Below are 17,159 nucleotides of genomic sequence, written 5' to 3'. Positions count from 1 at the left end.
TCGCGCCACTAGATAGTATTCTAGTTCACTATACTACGACCGTACGGCAGCAGCGGCTAAGCAAGCGCGACAACGGCAGGAATAAAAATTCGCTATTGTGGTCGCACCAGCCCTCCTCCTATCGCGGAATGCGTTGTCATATTTCGCCCAAATCTAAATGCGGCGAGGTTCGTCCCACGACCTTGTGGTCAGCAGCCTAGTGCTAAAGCCCTGAAACACCGCGGAAAAGAAGAAGTAACAAAGGTGTGACGGCACACACGGCGGAAGTATAGTGAACTAGCGGAAGCATGCAGGGCGGGCTGAGCAAGCACAATATGAAGACACGAAAAGAAAGAAAAAAAAACGCGAAGCGTATTTGTGCTGCTGTTTCATCCGAAGGTAGCATTTAACTCAATTTTTACTCCGTATATCACGTGGTTATTCACTCGCAAAAATTCTGCGCGTAGAAGGAGCAGCTGCGCAAGGCCTCTGCCGCTGGCGCTCCATCAAAAGTCAGAGGTTGAGGCTTCACGCATATCCCTTTCTCTGTGCATAGCCCGGGTTTGTCAGCTTTGCTAAGCAGTGCTTTTCGCACTAAAAGCGCTGATGCAGACGACGCGTGTCGTGCTGTTGTTGATAAGGCAGCGCAGCAAGCGAAACATTCCGAGCAGTGTTTGATAAGGTGCAGTGTCTCGCTGCCCCCATGACACCACTGTGGAAAGAACATGGCGAACCGAAAAGCAATAAAAATGAAAAACGCAGCTGTTGTGTATAGAGGGCGTTAGTCTTATCATGCATGCGCTGTTCTTATCATGCATCGCGAGCACCGCCCACTTTCATGTGTATATAAACATCGTCCCCGGAATAAACCGTGGTCATTTGGCGGCACGCCGCCGGCCACGAACCTTGGCGTCCTTCTTTGATTTGGCGCCACCACAGCAGCATTGAAACCATAAGTAACCACAGGCCAAGCGCGCGGCGATAGCTGCATGTCCCTTTGCTGGAGAGTTAATCGTTTTTTATCTTGCCGCCAGTCTGGAAACTGGTACAGCGGCATCTGGCAACGCAGCGCAGACTCTCCGCTGGCTCCATTTTGTGCCGCGGTTGGGCGCTCGCGCTGTGGTGTTTCTGAAGCTGCTATGGACGGCTCTGCTTACTTTGTGACCGACCTCCAAAGAGAAATTCGCCAATGGCCGATGGTTGGTAACTTGCCGGCCTCGAGTTGGTAGCCGATGTGCTCAGCCGACTTAGCTCGGGCCAGCGTCGGGAAACGGCTAACCAACTGCTGTGTCCGCCTATGATTGGCGAAAGGCAAACAACCGACCGTTGGCAAACACTTGGCAATAGTTGGCCGCCGACGCGTAGGCAAGCAAACAGGCCGACACCGGGCCACTGCTGGCCACCAACCACTTCGGGTAAAATTTGAGGCAATTATGCGTAATTAGCGCACACCTGCTGGTCAGAACGCAGCATGTCTTGATCGTATATGTAGCAGCCGGCAGGACGTTTTTCAGATAAACTAAAGTATGACCATGAGACGCGCAGTCATGATGAGTGAGAAAATCTGGTTTCATTACGTTTGCGTAATGTTTGCATCAAGACTGCAGAGTGGACTATTAAGTTTTTTCTTATAGAAGGTATTTGAAACTTAGTCCACTCATTTGCATTTCTCGTTTGTGTCATCATAGAATCACAATTTAATGAAATAGTATTTATTGCTTAACGTGCAATAGCCAGTGGCTCCAACAGCAGGGTCTTAGATTTGGAGTATACATAAACTCGTGAAAATTCTTCGTTGTGTGGATCTTGCCTGCATTTTGGCATTTTCGTGCTACATGACCTTTCCTGGTTCGTAGTGTTTCTGTAGGCCTTTTCATAACCCTCGGGAAAACCGGTTTTCTGGGCTGTGGGGAGAACGTGGGAGAGCTTAATCCTAAACTCTTTCCTGTACTACGAGCACAGCACAATGTCCAATATGGCGGCGCCCATGGACCCCTTTTTGAAAGCGTGTCGCATCTGAAGTTGACATTGGGCTTCGTGACAGCGTGATATTACTATTCAGATTTCACCAGTAAATGCGCCAAATAGCCAATAAATAGCCAAAGGATTCCATTGTGATAAGCTTCAGACTTTCCCTTTTCATGTTTAAAATACAGAAAATGCAAATTAGGCTTTGCAAACATTTTTCATGTATTTTGTGCAGCTGTCATTCTAGTGTACTGTCTAGTATAAATGTAATTTATCGTTAGACCGACGTAGTGCTGAGTATGGCCCGGTGTCGGCAAGCGGTGATCGGCTCGTGCAAGGCCAGTGTCAATCCCCAACCACGGCCAGGCAGCCTGGATCTCATCCGCCGGCATCAGAAAAATGAGCTAAAATTTGTTCTTGACATAAATAATAAACCCTGGGAAAGAGAATTGTGAAAAATATATCATTTTTAGGGATCGTTGCCCAATACAGAGTTGCTGGTAGGATAACAAGAGTGATCCAAGCAAATTTCTTGCCACAAGCGCCCCGCAGCTGCCGCTGGCCGGGCGTTGTGGTGCGGCTCAGCTAGCGTCCGCTAGCTCCGCTGCTGAAGGCGTCGCAGAAATCGACCATATTTTCTTTTTTTATTATGAAATGGTGCTGTAGGCAGCAACGCGATGTCAATAGTAGGCCTTTTATTACAGCGCAGGCGACTTCCAAAGCGCCGTCCGCTGCGGCTTCGATGCGAAACCGACGACCAGGCCAGCCAGGCAACAGCGCAGTTCGTCGCCCGGCGCGCCCACGCTCGGAGCTGTTGCCGAAAGCTCATAACTTGCGCAGGCATGCTTTGTCGCTGCTTAAATATAGTTGACAGTCTTTCTAGTAACACGGCTCTTTTGTCTTTACTGGTGTGAGCGTGAGGTACACACAGCCACAATTACTAGGCGGTGAGACCAATGCGAGAAATGACCGCTGCGAGGGTAATTGACCTGAAGAAATGTATAACGCAAAACGTGCAGCCTGTAAGGCGTGTCCGACGGAACTAAATGCCAAATACGCTATATTCGATACTGCTTTCAAACTCGGTTCGCCCGTGTGTTAGATTTAAATTAGAGCAGCAGCTCCTGGCCTCAACACCTAATGGGGCGATTATTTAGTCGGTTTATACGGTTGATAAAATACACCGTCACATAGATGCGCACATCGAGGTGAAGGGCAAGGTTGCGAGTCTACCGCGAACCAGAACCGCAGTGGACTGCATTTGCACTCGCCCTTCCTGCGTCCCTTCAGCCTGCTCAATGACAGTGTCGTGCTGTACAGTCCTGCCCAGGCTCTGGTCCTGCGTTTAGGTTATGTAAGACATAGATCAAGCTTCTTTTTCTGTACACGACCTCTTGGAGCAAGGCTCTGAATAGGCACGTCATTTGCGGTTGCTTTCTTCGGTCAAAGCTTTTCCGAGACATCGCCCACCAAGGCGAGCTCCGGGTGCATCGGCACTGTTGGAGACGGAGGGGCCCTTTGATTGTCTGACTCGTTCAGCCCCGCAGGTCCCGACTCCGAAGGACGGTGTCGAACTCCGATATGGAGGAAACTGTACAGTAGTTTATTTTACATATTTACAGTCGAAATAGGAGTGTCTCGGTAACAAAAAAACATCCCGTTAAATACCCTTCGTATTCCCCAGATCCCTGACTGTGGAAAGAAGTTCGGGGAAAGATGTCCAATCAGGTAGGCAGCTGTGGACACTAGTGCTACTACCCACGTCAGGGGGCGGTGCTGATGCTCTCTCGCCGCTCGGTCGATGGAAAGAAATTGCATGCCGTTTCCCAGCAGGTGAATGAACGACCTTGTACTCCCCCGCTTGATCTCCGAAACGTGGGACCTCTGTCAATGTCGCAGCCGTCTTTAAATTGACATCAACAGCTTGACCTTTCACAGCATCACTCCGTCCGGCGACCCGAGGGCAGACTCGGCCACCTGACGCGGCCGCCGTCGCCGCTGCTGCCGCCGCCGCTAGTCCTCGCCGCATCTTTGCTGCATGATGACTCATGTCTGCTAGGAATTCCTCCCAGGTCCGTGTTCGCCGATCTTAACAGCACAAAATGGCGAACAGCGTCGCCGCTAAATTTGGCTGGCTGTTGACCGGGCCCCTCCGCCGAAATTTCCCGAAGGGAATATGGCTCTGGACTACAACGTCGCTCAATCCATGCATGTGTGCCGACTGGGCAAAGCGTCAGCAGAGCGACGAAAAAGGGGCAGCTTCGAAAGCGAAGCTACTGCGCATGGCCGGGGAGCAACCAACGGTAACTTCTTGAGAGGTTTGAATTCCTTATTGGCCCTGCTGGCCAAGTGGTGCGCATCGCATGCCTAGTTGCGGCTCTATACTCCGTTTCATACATAGCAGGAAACGCTGCGGAGGTTGCTGAAGTAGTGCGTCCGCGAAACTATATTACTCTGCCACGTATCATTCGTTCTTCTCGAAACTCCGGTCATTGTTTGGACGAAAACAAAGAGCGGTATAAAACGATGTAGTAGCATTGAAAATCACATCGAAGCTGTGAGGCGCTTAGTGTTTGGGCTCTCTGGCCATAATTTTCACGGAGTGTGAACTACATTTTGGGCGCGCGGATTTAGTAGAAGCGATTCACCCTAAGAACTGCGTATCATACCGCCACGTGTACTTTTTAGCTTCTCGAAATCTCGACGAGTCGCATGACGAAAATGTGGCAGGAGGTAAAACGAAGTCCAGGAGGTGCCAGTCACGGCACTTAAGATTTGTCGCTACGAAATATGTTTGTGTTCGCTTTGGTTGTATGACGAACTACTTTTTGCGTGCGGACTTAGCCTGCGCGAACAGGCGTGCTAGCTTTGGCAGCGTTGCCTGCTATGTATGAAATGGAGTATAGTAGTTCGTCATTTCTTATATTCGTCGGACTTTCCTGGAGGGAACATGGCTCTGGACTACAAGGTCGTTCAATCCACGCGTGGGTGCCGACTGTGTAAAGCGTCAGCAAAGCGACGAAAAAGGGGCAGCGTCGAAAGCGAAGCTACTACGCATGGCCGGGGAGCAACCAACGGTAACTATACTTGAGAGGTTTGAATTCCTTACTGGCCCCGCTGGTCAAGTGGTGTGCATCGCCTGCCTAGTTGCGGCTCTAGTAGTTCGTCATTTCTTATATCCGGAGTAAGCTATGTTTTGGTGAATACCACAGTAGCAGCACGGTTATCTTTTAAAATAGCTTTCACGGATTCCTTCTTGGGGAACGTTTGCAGCACGACGGACATGTTTTGATACGCAGGTGCACTAATGGGAGATTGAACTGGCTGATAGGGCGGTAAGACCGGGAACCTATCTGTGTGTTCGCGGTGACTGCTGTTTTTAGTTCTTGCACGTAATAAGTTTCGTCATCATATATGTACTGTTTGCTGCCAATAATAAGCTTGTCGAAGCGCGTCTTGAAACTGGAATTGCACTGTTGACCGTACTCGAAGAGCTTTTTACGGGCCAATCTAACACGAGCAGAGTAATCTTCACGGACTGAATACAGTCGATCTTTCAACTTTGGCCAGCAGGCAGGATTTTACACTTTATTTTGAAATTGGCTAGCTTCACTATAATGGGCCGATTGTTAGATTCTCGGAAGCGGCCCAATCTGTGGGCATGCTCTATTTCAGTGCTTTTAATATTTAAATCAAGCTTCTCAGAGCAAAATGTGAGAACACCTGTATCGGATTCTGCCCAAGTTTCATCGCTGGCATCCTGAATACCAAGGAGGTCAGGTTAGAGCTGCGGAGGCGATTTTCAGAATCGTCACATTTCTTCGTAAGAGCCCTAATTTCTGAAGATATTTTCAATAGTAACGTCCGTGTTCTAGCTGTAATTGGGTTCCTCTTAGAGATCTTAGAGGAAATTGTAGTATCCGGTTTACAGGATTCTTCATGCTGTTCAGATTCAATATGAAAAAAAAACTGCTGAAATCAGTGTGCAAACAAACGTTATTCCACTTACAATCTTGAAAATAGAAAAATCAAACAAGATCGCATTCTCCTCCCTCCCCCTCGTGCCTCCCTGCCTGACACCTTTCCTTATTGGAATTTTATTGCTGATTTTATGGAGAACTATGGTAGCTGTGCAATCGTTATAAATATCTTCCAATATTTTCCCATAACACTCTTCTACACCCTAATTCCGCAATACCCGCATGGCACCGAGGTTTTCACTGAGTCAAATGCTTTCTCGTAATCAATGAAGACTATTGGTCATATTCTGCGCATTTCTCTATCACCTGATTGATAGCGTGAATATGGTCTCTTGTCGAGTATCCTTTACGAAAGTCTGCCTGATCATTTGGTTGATTGAAGTCTAAGGTTGTCCTGACTCTATTAGCGATTACCTTAGTAAATACCTTGTAGGCAACGGAGAGTAAGCTGATTGGTCTGTAATTCTTCAAGTCCGGACGTCTCCTTTCTTATGAATTAAGATAATGTTACCGTTCTTCCAAGCTCCTGGTACTCTCGAGGTCACAAGGCATTGCATATACGGGGTGGCTAGTTTTTCTAGCACAATCTCTCCTCCGTCCTTCAACAAATCTGCAGTTACCTAATCCTCACCAGCTGATTTCCCCCTTTGCATTGCTCCTAAGGCTTTCTTTTGCCAGGTCCAAACTATAATCCAAACATGGATCCAAACTATAATGATTCTGAGTACCGTAAGTTTTTCTTTTGCGAAAAACTTACGGTACTCAGAATCATTATAGTTTGGATCCATGTCGCGAATATTTCAGAAGAATTAAGTTCAGGCTGTACGTCCAACAAATAAAAAACGGAGCACCAAGTTTTTTGCCACCTCATATCCACAGCCGAAAATCCTCATTACGTTTCGTCTCCACCAGCACGAAACGAGCATTTCTGGAGCATATTAAAATATTAAATATTACCATTTCTGCTATCTTTGGGCGTCAAGGCGTCACTGTGTCCCATGCTGTGAACATAAGTAAAAACCACATGCTTGATTTGCTCAGCAGGGTTGCTTCAAATGCATGATAGAACCAAGAACCTCTGTCGTTACCGAAAAGCGCGCTTCTTTTTCTCGTCGCTTCCAAGCTTGAGTCGAGAGTGCTGTTCGGCGGCTGGGCCAAGTAGGTCAGTTTCCTCAGGCGGGTAATGGCAAGGCCCTGCGAGCTCCGAGCCCGGTCATACCAAATAATTACAGCCAGTGCAGAGCTCTACTATGCACACACCCGGGCACAGAAAACCTAAGCATCCACTATCGCGCTCGAGATTCAACCTTACGCTGATCATTGCCGATAAGCGAACAGTCGTTTATTCAGCAGCAAGCATTGGAACTCTGCGTACATGAGCTCGAGCCGTGTAGCATGCGTGACAAGAGACATCCATCCTTCTAGCAGTGGCAATGTCATCATCATCATCAGCCTGACCACACCCACTGCAAGACGAAGACCTCTCCCATATATCTCCAATTAACCGTGTCCTTTGCCGGCTGCGGCCACCATATCCCCGCAAACTTCTTAATCTCATCCGCCCACCTAACCTTCTGCCGCCCCGTGCTAGGCTTCTCTTCTCTTGGAATCCAGTCCGTCATTCCCAGATGCACTCTGCTCTCTTCCTGTCTCTTAACGTTACACCTATCATTTTCCTTTCCATAGCTCGCTGCGTTGCCCTTTCTCCACGTTTCTGCAACATAGGTGACTACCGGTACGATATAAAACTATAAAACCAGATAGCACTATATACTCCTTGCATTCCTTCACGTTAGTCTGTGTGCGTATTTGCCTAATCTTTTCTTTCTTTCCCCTAGGTGAGACAGGTAAGATATAAAACTAGATAAAACTATATACGTCTTTTATTCCTTCACGTAGTTGTTAGTCTGCGTTTGTGTGCGTCTCTGCTGTTTCTTTTTTCTCCCTAGGTGAGTACCGGTACGATATAAAACTAGATCCTTGACATATTTGTTCAGAGCAAAAATCTGAACTCTTCGTGATACGACATAAACGAAGAGGAAAGAGAACTACGACCCCACCTCCGCAAATAAACGTCTATGTCAATGCGCGATCCGTCAAAGAGGTACAAACCATGAGGATACTAGGGTTGTATTTAAAAACAAATGGAAATAACAATGACACTCACTGAACTGAAATGCACGGTAGAAGCGACGGCGCGATTAATCCGCCGTATAGCTAATCGAAGACAAGGGATGAGGGAAAGAGATTTATGCCGACTAGTGCAAAGCAGGATACTCTATGCCATCGCTTATCTCAAATTTGCGAAAGCAGAAAAGGACAAATTGGATAGCATGATTCGGCAGGCCCCCAAAGCCGCCTTAGGACTCCCACTAAATACTGGTGAACAGCGCAAAAAAGGCGGGACAACAACAAGACAAGCGCTGACTATCAACTGGGTTTATTGAAGGACGGAAGGGTATATATACAAAAACATAACACAAAGAAGTAAGAAGATAGTGTGAAAAGGGCCGTGAAAATCAAAACTTATGTCACATGTGAAGTGATGTAAGCCAATTCCTTGTTGCTAAGTGCCACGGAAGGACTGCTGATGCATTCGACACCTTGCCTGTGGATGTGATGCGCTTCCATTATTTCGCGCGTGAGTTTATCTTTATGGCGGAACAGAACTTCAGTTTTTTTTGTACTCCGGTGCGCACTTGCACTTTTTGCAGCGGAACTTTGTGCGCGGAAGCCCGCCGTCCTGTTCCGATTTCCTTTCTTGCTCCCTTTCATGATGGCATTTGCACTTTTGACAATGAGCGGCAACGTGGCTAAGAGGGTCACTTTTTCTTGTGTTTTCATGCTCCATGAGCCTTTTGTTTACGCATCTGCCGGTCTGCCCGACGTAAACAGCACCGCAAGAGAAGGGAATTTTGTACACCACGTTTTCTGCACATGGTACAGAGGGTGAAACATGGCGTACCTGGCAGCCTTCCTTCTTCTCTTCCTTAGCCTGTGCAACCTGCTTGCACATGGAGCTCAGTTTGTGGGGAGCAGAAAACACAACATCGACATGCCTCAACATCGACATGCCTCAAATGCCTCAACCGAAAGGCTTATGAGGTTAGGAATACACAACCCCTACAATGAACTGAAAGAAGCCCAGTTAATGGCTTAAACGGCTAGATTAGCCAATTCCAGAACTGGCAGGAGTATTCTTACCTTAGAATTAACTTTCAACCTACGTGCACCCTATACACCATGAGGGTGGAAGACACGCGTGAGTCAAAGCCTTACGTGATAAATATGGACAGTGCGCTGGAACAATTTATGTAGATGCGGCAGAATACAAACACGAATGCCTTTGCAGTTGTGGCTGTGAACGAGAATGTTGACCACATCGTCTCGGCAACAATCAAAACGAAATCCTCTGGAACGGCAGAAGAGGCAGCTATAGCCCTCGCCCTAGCGCATACCCAAGAGAGCATTATTTTCAGCGACTCCAAAATGTCTATCAATAATTTCGCGAAAGGGCGAATTACAAACACCTCCCTTAGAATCCTTAACGCCACCAATTTCTCACCAAATTATTCCGAACTGATAATGGGTCCCAGCTCATTCGGGGAATCCGGGGAACGAAGCAAAGCCCGAGGTTTCGTCGACCGGGCAGTGGATGAGTCTGGCTCCCTGAATTTCACGGACTCCGTGATCACATATCATGATCTCACTCCTTGCGCATAGTTATCCCGATCTATACAACCCGAACTGTAAACACTGCGGTCAACGAGCCATATATGATCATATCCTATATGGGATTGCAAAATAGAGCCACCTCCGGGTGATCTAGTTACCGCTCCTTCTCTCGAACGGTGGGAGACCGTGCTGGCTAGCTTTGACCCCAGAACACGAGTTCTGGAGTTGGAGTGGGCTGACAAAGTCGTCGAGGGCTATTTAATCTCGACCACTTAATTAACGCGACCTCTTAGCACCAAGCTCTTTCCGACGAATAAAATGCTTTACAGTCAGAGGCATATTTGCTAGTCTGCGTTTGTGGGCGTCTTTGCCTCTTCTTTTCTTTCTTCGAATCTATAATGAACCAACTAACCTGTCAAGTTCTACTCCAAAGTTTGGGCTGCTACTGCGTGCAGTCAACGCGTAGATCGCAGACAATAGGGACCTTTAGAATAGGGTCACCCTGTACTACCCAGCAAGCAACGTACTTCCCCATGCGCGCCCAAAAAGGATGGAATGTCCCAGTACCAGTACATTTATCAAATGTTTCCAGACCGTAGAGGAAAGACATAGAAACACAAGCAAAAAAGTATCCCTCCCACTAAGGGTCTAGAAACGTCTGGAGTTTTAAGAAGCAACAAAAACGAATCATAGAATTTTGGTAAAGGTAACTGGGTATAACGTTTAGGGACCAATGATTTTCCAGAAGAAATGAAAATAGACTGCTCGCTCTCTTCTCTCTCTCCCTCGCGCCACAAACTGCGGGGAGATAGTTTTTCTCTTGCACTCGTCGTTTTGAGAGATCAAACAACAGTTTCGTTCGAACAGCCGAAGGAAGTGGTTAACCCCGCATCTCTATCGGCGCATGCGTCTGTCGCATGTGGGTCGTCGGCTCCATGCTGCAGGCCGGCGACGACGGTCTGCCTTCTCATCGCGCCGCCGGAAGCGTCGGTCACCAGCTTGCCCGTCTTCTAGCGTTTCCCCTGCTGCCGCACAACTTCAACATGGTGCGGCGGTCCCTGCAGGCATCTCTGACTATCAGCAGCCCTCGCTGCGCCGCTGTCCAGCAGAAGTGCAGTAATGGCCTCCCGTCGCTCACCCGGCTCCCTCGCTGCCATCTTGCGCACTCTAATTTCGCGCTGCCCCCAGCCGTTCGCGCGCAAGCTCCAGCGCGCGGCAGTTCTTGCTTTCATCACTGCGCCAACTGGGCTGTTGTGGACTTCGTAGCTACGGATTCACGGCAGCTTACCCGTGCATCTCGGCGTGTCCACGCCATTCCTTTTGGAACTGATGCAGCGGCGGCGCATCGCCAGTCCTTTGCGCAACTTCACGGCCCTCCTGATGCCGCTGTTCGAGGCGGCGTTCGCGGCGGCGGAGTTCGTGGCAATAGGCGACTCCTAGCACGCACCCTGCATTCCTCAGCGCCTCCGACGACTGCAGCGCGTTGCATGGTGGCAGCGTGGCCGTCCACTACGGTCATAGGCAGGAAGGACCTTCGGAGACCCACCACCCTCTTGCTGCGAGTGCCCATAGATTAGCCTGCTCTACCTATTTCGCGTGGCTATATTGACTCTCCCCCACCGGATTTGATCGTGCCTTGATCTCGCATCCCACGCCGGACTGTGCCGCACGCGTGGTCTGCTGCATCATGGGTGCGGCGCGCCACGGCTTGTACCTCAAAACGTCCCCCTCCCGTCTGACTCCAAGCAGTCTTATCGCGGCCCATACTTCGCAAGAAAATAAAACTCGCGGTGTCGTTACGAAGATGTAACGCGTATGTTTGAGCGTTCGCTGTGCTGTGAGAAGGCGCAGGACAGAAGACTGCGTTGAATTCATGGTTGCAGCTGTTACAGCCTTCTGTTTCATCCCTGGGTTTCCGTAGGCAACGTCGTCAAGGTATGTTGGTTTTAGGCACATTTTTTTTTTCGCCTAGTAGAATTTTTTTTTTTTCTGTTTTGATAACATGTCGCTGAAGCTTGCTCCGAGGCTCGTGCGAGTCACTAAGCGAGAGAGGGGGTTCAACTTGTAGAAAATCCATGACCTGAAATTGCGTATCTGCAGCGCACGCCCATCTCGTCTGAGCATCTTATTATCGCTCCCATACCCAGAAACATGCATCCCATCCACGACACAGGCAGAAGGAAAAGCAGGGTCGCACAGCTGGCTGCTAAGCTAGGCAAGATGCCACTGGGAACTGTGGCCTACACTGATGCCGCGGTAGGCACGCTAGGAGACACCGTCTCCGTAGCCGTCGGAGACACAGGCAGAACGCTAGGCGTTGTAAGACACCTTGACTTAAAACCCGTTGTGGCGGAGGAGGTTGCAATAGCGATCGCTCAAACTCAGCCAGGTACCAAATACGTAGTAAGCGACTGCATAGCCGCAATTAGAAATTACAGCAAGGGGACGCATCTACGAAATGGCGGCTAAATATCTAAAAGACTTCATCCCAGCCCACAATATTCTAATCATCTGGACTCCAGCTCGCTCGGGTCTGGTTGGAAACGAGGCCGCCCACAGGCTCGCCCGCTCCTCTTTCGTATTTTCGTATTAATATATGAAGTTAATTTACTACAAACTTCGGATACAACGAACGCTGCCCGCGTAACCGTCAGGTTCGTTATAAGTGTATATGCTTTGCCTGCAGGCTTACACGACACATTTGTCATGAGCTTGATTAAATGCGCTCTTACTGTTGACGACACGCTGTCGCTTTCTCGTGCCTTACAACCGGCCACAAAACAAGCACGGAGTAACACGTCTCTCTCCCTCTCTCTTTTCATGCTGATTACTTCGGTACCTTTCACAGGTATTGGAAACGTAGTATAGTTGGCCTGCCCGATCAATTACGTGCCATCACTTGGAGAGGCCGCTGTACACTCGCGTACGTGGCCACTGGCTCAGGTTCTCCCCTCATGAAGGGAGAAAAGAATTTAGGAAAGGCCGTTATGGCACATTTTTTTGGGAATAAAACCAGTTGGTAGTCAGCGCTCGTGGTGGCTCCATGCTGTGTTTCGTCCTTGCGCTGTTTCAAATATGAGATTTTTTTTAAGCTGGACACAATCCCCCCCCACCTCGCTAGTTGGCCGCCGTCTCAGCGCGCTTGCGCATGCGCAACCGGCAGTGAAGCAGACGAGGCCGCCGCGCCAAACGACTGAACTTCAAGCGCTGTGTAGCTGGGCATACTGCTCGCCTCATTATTTCGGTACTCATGCCACACTTGCATTTGAGTTTTGTGAGGATCTTTAGCGTGCACTGACATCACGGTAAAGGTCCCCAGGTGGTCAAAATTTTTCCGGAGACGAGCTTTGGACTGAATCTGAAATTAGGAGACGAATTGCTCGGTACAAGGGCGCGATATCAGAATTCTGTCAAATAAAATAATCGACGAATACGACCGCCTCCGAGTTGCCATTATAAATATCCACGCTAGCTGCAATGATTAAAAGATTATTACTAGTATTACTTTATTTCGAGATTCACGACAATTATCAACATCGAATGCTTGCACCAACACGGTCTAGCATCGGGAACCGTCTGGCATTGAGCCCTGGTTTGCAGCCTTGCCTTGTGCGTGCTGGTCGCATAACGTGTACATGCAAGATCGTCTTTCGTGTACCACTCATCGTTTGTTTCTGTTTTTTTTTTAAATCTTCACGTGAACGGCCAATTTTGAACACCCTGCGCGCGCGCGCACGCACGCACGCACGCACGCACGCACGCACGCACGCACGCACGCACGCACGCACGCACGCACGCACGCACGCACGCACGCACGCACGCACGCACACTACAGATTGCCTATTGGCAGTAAGTCAAAATTACAGCCATGCAAATACTTTGTTCTGCCTACTATAGCATCCTCAAGCAGACTCCGAAAGTGTTCCCTAGAAAGCACCCACAAGCACCCACTAACGTTTTCAGAACCTAGACATATCGGCCGCCCAAGCATGCAGCTTTGTGTGCGACCTGCGCAGTGCAGCCGTCAGTGTCGGGCCGCGCCTTCCGTATCACATGTACTGGCTGATATCTATTGCGTTAGAAGCACGGCGGTAAGAATATGCTCTACGCCTGGCCTCCTCATGTCGGCTTAAGTAACGGCTGGGGCCGCTGGTCAAGCTAGCAATCGTAAGACGAAAATCACACATCTCACGCGCACATCACGCGAGTGACGGAGTCGCCAGCGGTTTTTTATGCTTGTGGGATCTGTGAGCTGACTGACATTCTATAGACGCGGTTGAGGGGTCTCATACAGCCAAAAGTTCATTCTGCTCCAAACAGACAATAAAATTCTCTATCAAAACGATGTTCATGGAATCTTATGAACGCAGCAAGGTGGCCCAGCTGCAACCCGTATCCGGCCGTGCAGTTAGTCTGATGGGACACAGGCCATTTTGCAGTACGGATAATTCTTCGCAGCGTTGTGCTCCGACCCTTGGGTCGTATTTTGGAACCATTATTATCTGTAGCAGGATGGAAAGTTGGGCTAGTTGGGTTACGTTCATTTTAAAAGAAGAATACAGCGCGAACAGAGACGACGGACGAAGAAGAGGTGCACAACACAAGCGCTAAACGAGTCCGACGTGTTTTTTCTCGCTTTATTATTTCGTCTCTGTGGCATTAGTCAGCGCTGCCTTTGGTAAACGCCGCCATTGGGCATAGCGACCATTGGTCTTCGCCGGCGATAAACATTTTACTCTAATTAACCTTGATGCCGCTGGAGATATACGCATTTTTTATCTTTACAGATTTTCATTTAAAAACCGTGAGAGACACGTCGGTATTATCTGTGTAGGTGGATTCTGCAGCACGGCGGATATTATGCACATGACAGACTGTAATTAAGAGACTATTAGTGAATTGATATCAAGTAATGAACTTTTTACTATTTGGTTCTAGGGCGCAAGCGCGTTGAGTTGGCTTTCCCGCATTGCCGATTTATAAAATGGCGTCGCTGCGCATTGTATCGTCGCCGAAATCTCATTAATTACTGGTACATCATAAAATGCACAAATTGCGTCTGTATTTGCTCCACTAGAAATTCGAGTGACTCCATTTTATCAATCTGGCCTTCGATATTTCGAACCACGATGACGATTCAGAAAATTTGAGAACTAGGCTAGTTCACGGCCTTCGATTCCACGAAGTGATCTAGCGCCCTAAAACTTAAATAATAAAAATTACAAAAAATTACCGACGATTACGTTACTTCCTAATGCGAAATATGAGCGCAGCAAATAAGCTGTTTCACCTTTTCGATAGTGAGTCAACCCCAGCTGCGGAGTTGGTTTCAGGGACAACGCCGCCGATGCCGACACAAACAATACGATACCCTCGCTTCCGCAGCGCTAAGAACCAGGTCTAGCCGTGGGAAGGTGGTCACGTATTCGTCGACGTGCCGGGGCCTACCTGAAATAACCGGCGCGTCGGCAACTGAAGAGCACCCTATCCGCCACACAAGAACAGGGGGGGGGGGGGGGGGGGGGGGGGACCCTTTCCTCCTCTTTCTGCATGGCGGCGACGGTGTTCTATGCAGTCACGTTATCTTGACTCTCTAGCGGCGTCAGCGGCATCCAGCGGTATCAGTCGGTCGTTATCAGTCGGTCGCTGCTAGCGCTGGGGGGATGAAAGGGGGGCGGAGCTGGTTACGAGGCCGACGACGACGCGAAACCCAGGAACGGACGCCAAAGAGCTGCGCTCTAAAACTTGATGAGTAAATCTTAGTTAACGGGTCTTTTCGCTGCCTTCCCTCCTGCATCTTTTCCGATATAGTTCAGCAGCAAATGATGCGCGATGCCTTGAGAACCAAGAAGCAGAGAAAATGGGACGGCGAAGGGGAGATTGCATGGTTTGGTGACTAACTATAGGGAGAACGAGTGCTACTAATTATTACTAATTTCAGCCCCCTTTCTCGGGCGATAATGGAAACTTCCGCTCACTACAGCATAGCAATAAAATACTGGCATCAAGCCAAAACACGCGTGCAGTTCGTTGACTAAAACCTTGTCCGCCGCTGTTAACGAAGCGCACTGTAGCGGTCAGCCTAGTTGCACCTCCGTTTCTATCAGCCACATGTTACGAGCCACACAGTCCGAGAAAGCAACGTCATCGGGCGAGTACGAGGATGCAGTGTTATACGAAATAGCACATTTATAGCTGTTTGAGTACAAAAACAGCACTGTGACAGGGGATGAAGAAGGAACCTTGCCTCGGCTTCAGGAGGTCGGGGGTTCGATTCCTGCGGCCGCCGGTCTTCCCAGCCGGTGATTCCAATGGGAACAGGCGGTCCCCTGGCGGCTTTCCAGCGGTACACAGCGTTAACAGCGTGGGAAGGTAGCCTGTGCCCCAAAATTCCCGCCGAACGTAGGCAACAAACGACTCCAAAGCGGTGGAAACCGCAGTCAAACTCACTCGCCTCGTAACGTTGGTTTCTGTAGTCAAGCAATGTATACCAACTGGCTCAACTCTCCGTTTTACTGCAATTAATACCTGTGTACTTCCGGAACGTGTCCAACGTGTCTTGTTCACATGAAGTTGAGCAAGCGTTAGCTCTGTCTTCACCGGTTCCTCGCTGACACACTTGAGTAGGTGGATGTACCTTATATGGTTGCGTTCGCCTAAATACGGCAGCCGATAACGAGGAGCCCTTCATGTTGTGAGCGAAGATATACAATCTGTTCAGAGTCCACGTGTTGGTCGCTACTTTTTGTTGAAGTTATTTGTTGTTCAGTGCGTTGCGCATCGTTGCGTTGGCGCACCATGCATTAAAAGCCCAGTTAGCTGCAATAGCGTTGAATCAGACTTTTAAATATAGTTTTTGTTGATCCGTCTTGTGGCTTCTTCATCTCGAAGCGTGCATTTAGGAAGAGACGAATTCGGTTGACGTGAGTGCATTGCTAAAACCTTTTCTTCATTCTCCCTCTCGTTTTCTTTTTTTTTCCTGTTACCGAAAACATTATTTTCTGTCTTTAGTTGCGTGAATTTCATCCGTCATGGCTTATCGTATGTACCCTATTGAGGGATGGAGGGAAAAGGAAGAACGAAGGAAACGCGCTTGCATTGAACTCGACGCTCTTCTGTCGCTTTGCCGCCTTCGGCCAAATGTGGCTGCGGAGAGCTCTGTTACCTGACAAATGAGTGCTTTGAGACGCACACAAAATTGGCGTTTTATTTTCCGAAAATAGAAGCAGGCCAGAAAGTACTGTCGGTAAGCCGCCGCCGCGCAGCAGAAGGCGCGCCCGCCCATTCCGGGGTTCGTACGGGGAAATTAGAGAGCGGAGAAGAAATAATATACGTTGGCGTCGCAAAAACGCGCTGTCCCGTCATATATGCCCGCTCAAAGACGCTGAGCGGTCCCGACCATGTCCGAGTGCGGTGGCTTTAAACCGGCGGTATAAATTTCAAATGGGTTCGCCGCGCGCAGCAGCAGCAGGAATCCGGAGGCCGCGAAAGGCGGGGAGTGAGATGAAATCGGTCCGCGAAATAAATGAGGCCCCGGGCCGCGCCAGGAATGCTCGG

This window comes from Amblyomma mixtum, chromosome 3 (assembly GCF_055824585.1).
Source record: "Amblyomma mixtum isolate Tamu chromosome 3, ASM5582458v1, whole genome shotgun sequence".
Lineage (NCBI taxonomy): Eukaryota > Metazoa > Arthropoda > Arachnida > Ixodida > Ixodidae > Amblyomma > Amblyomma mixtum.
This window is presented reverse-complemented; position numbering follows the sequence as displayed.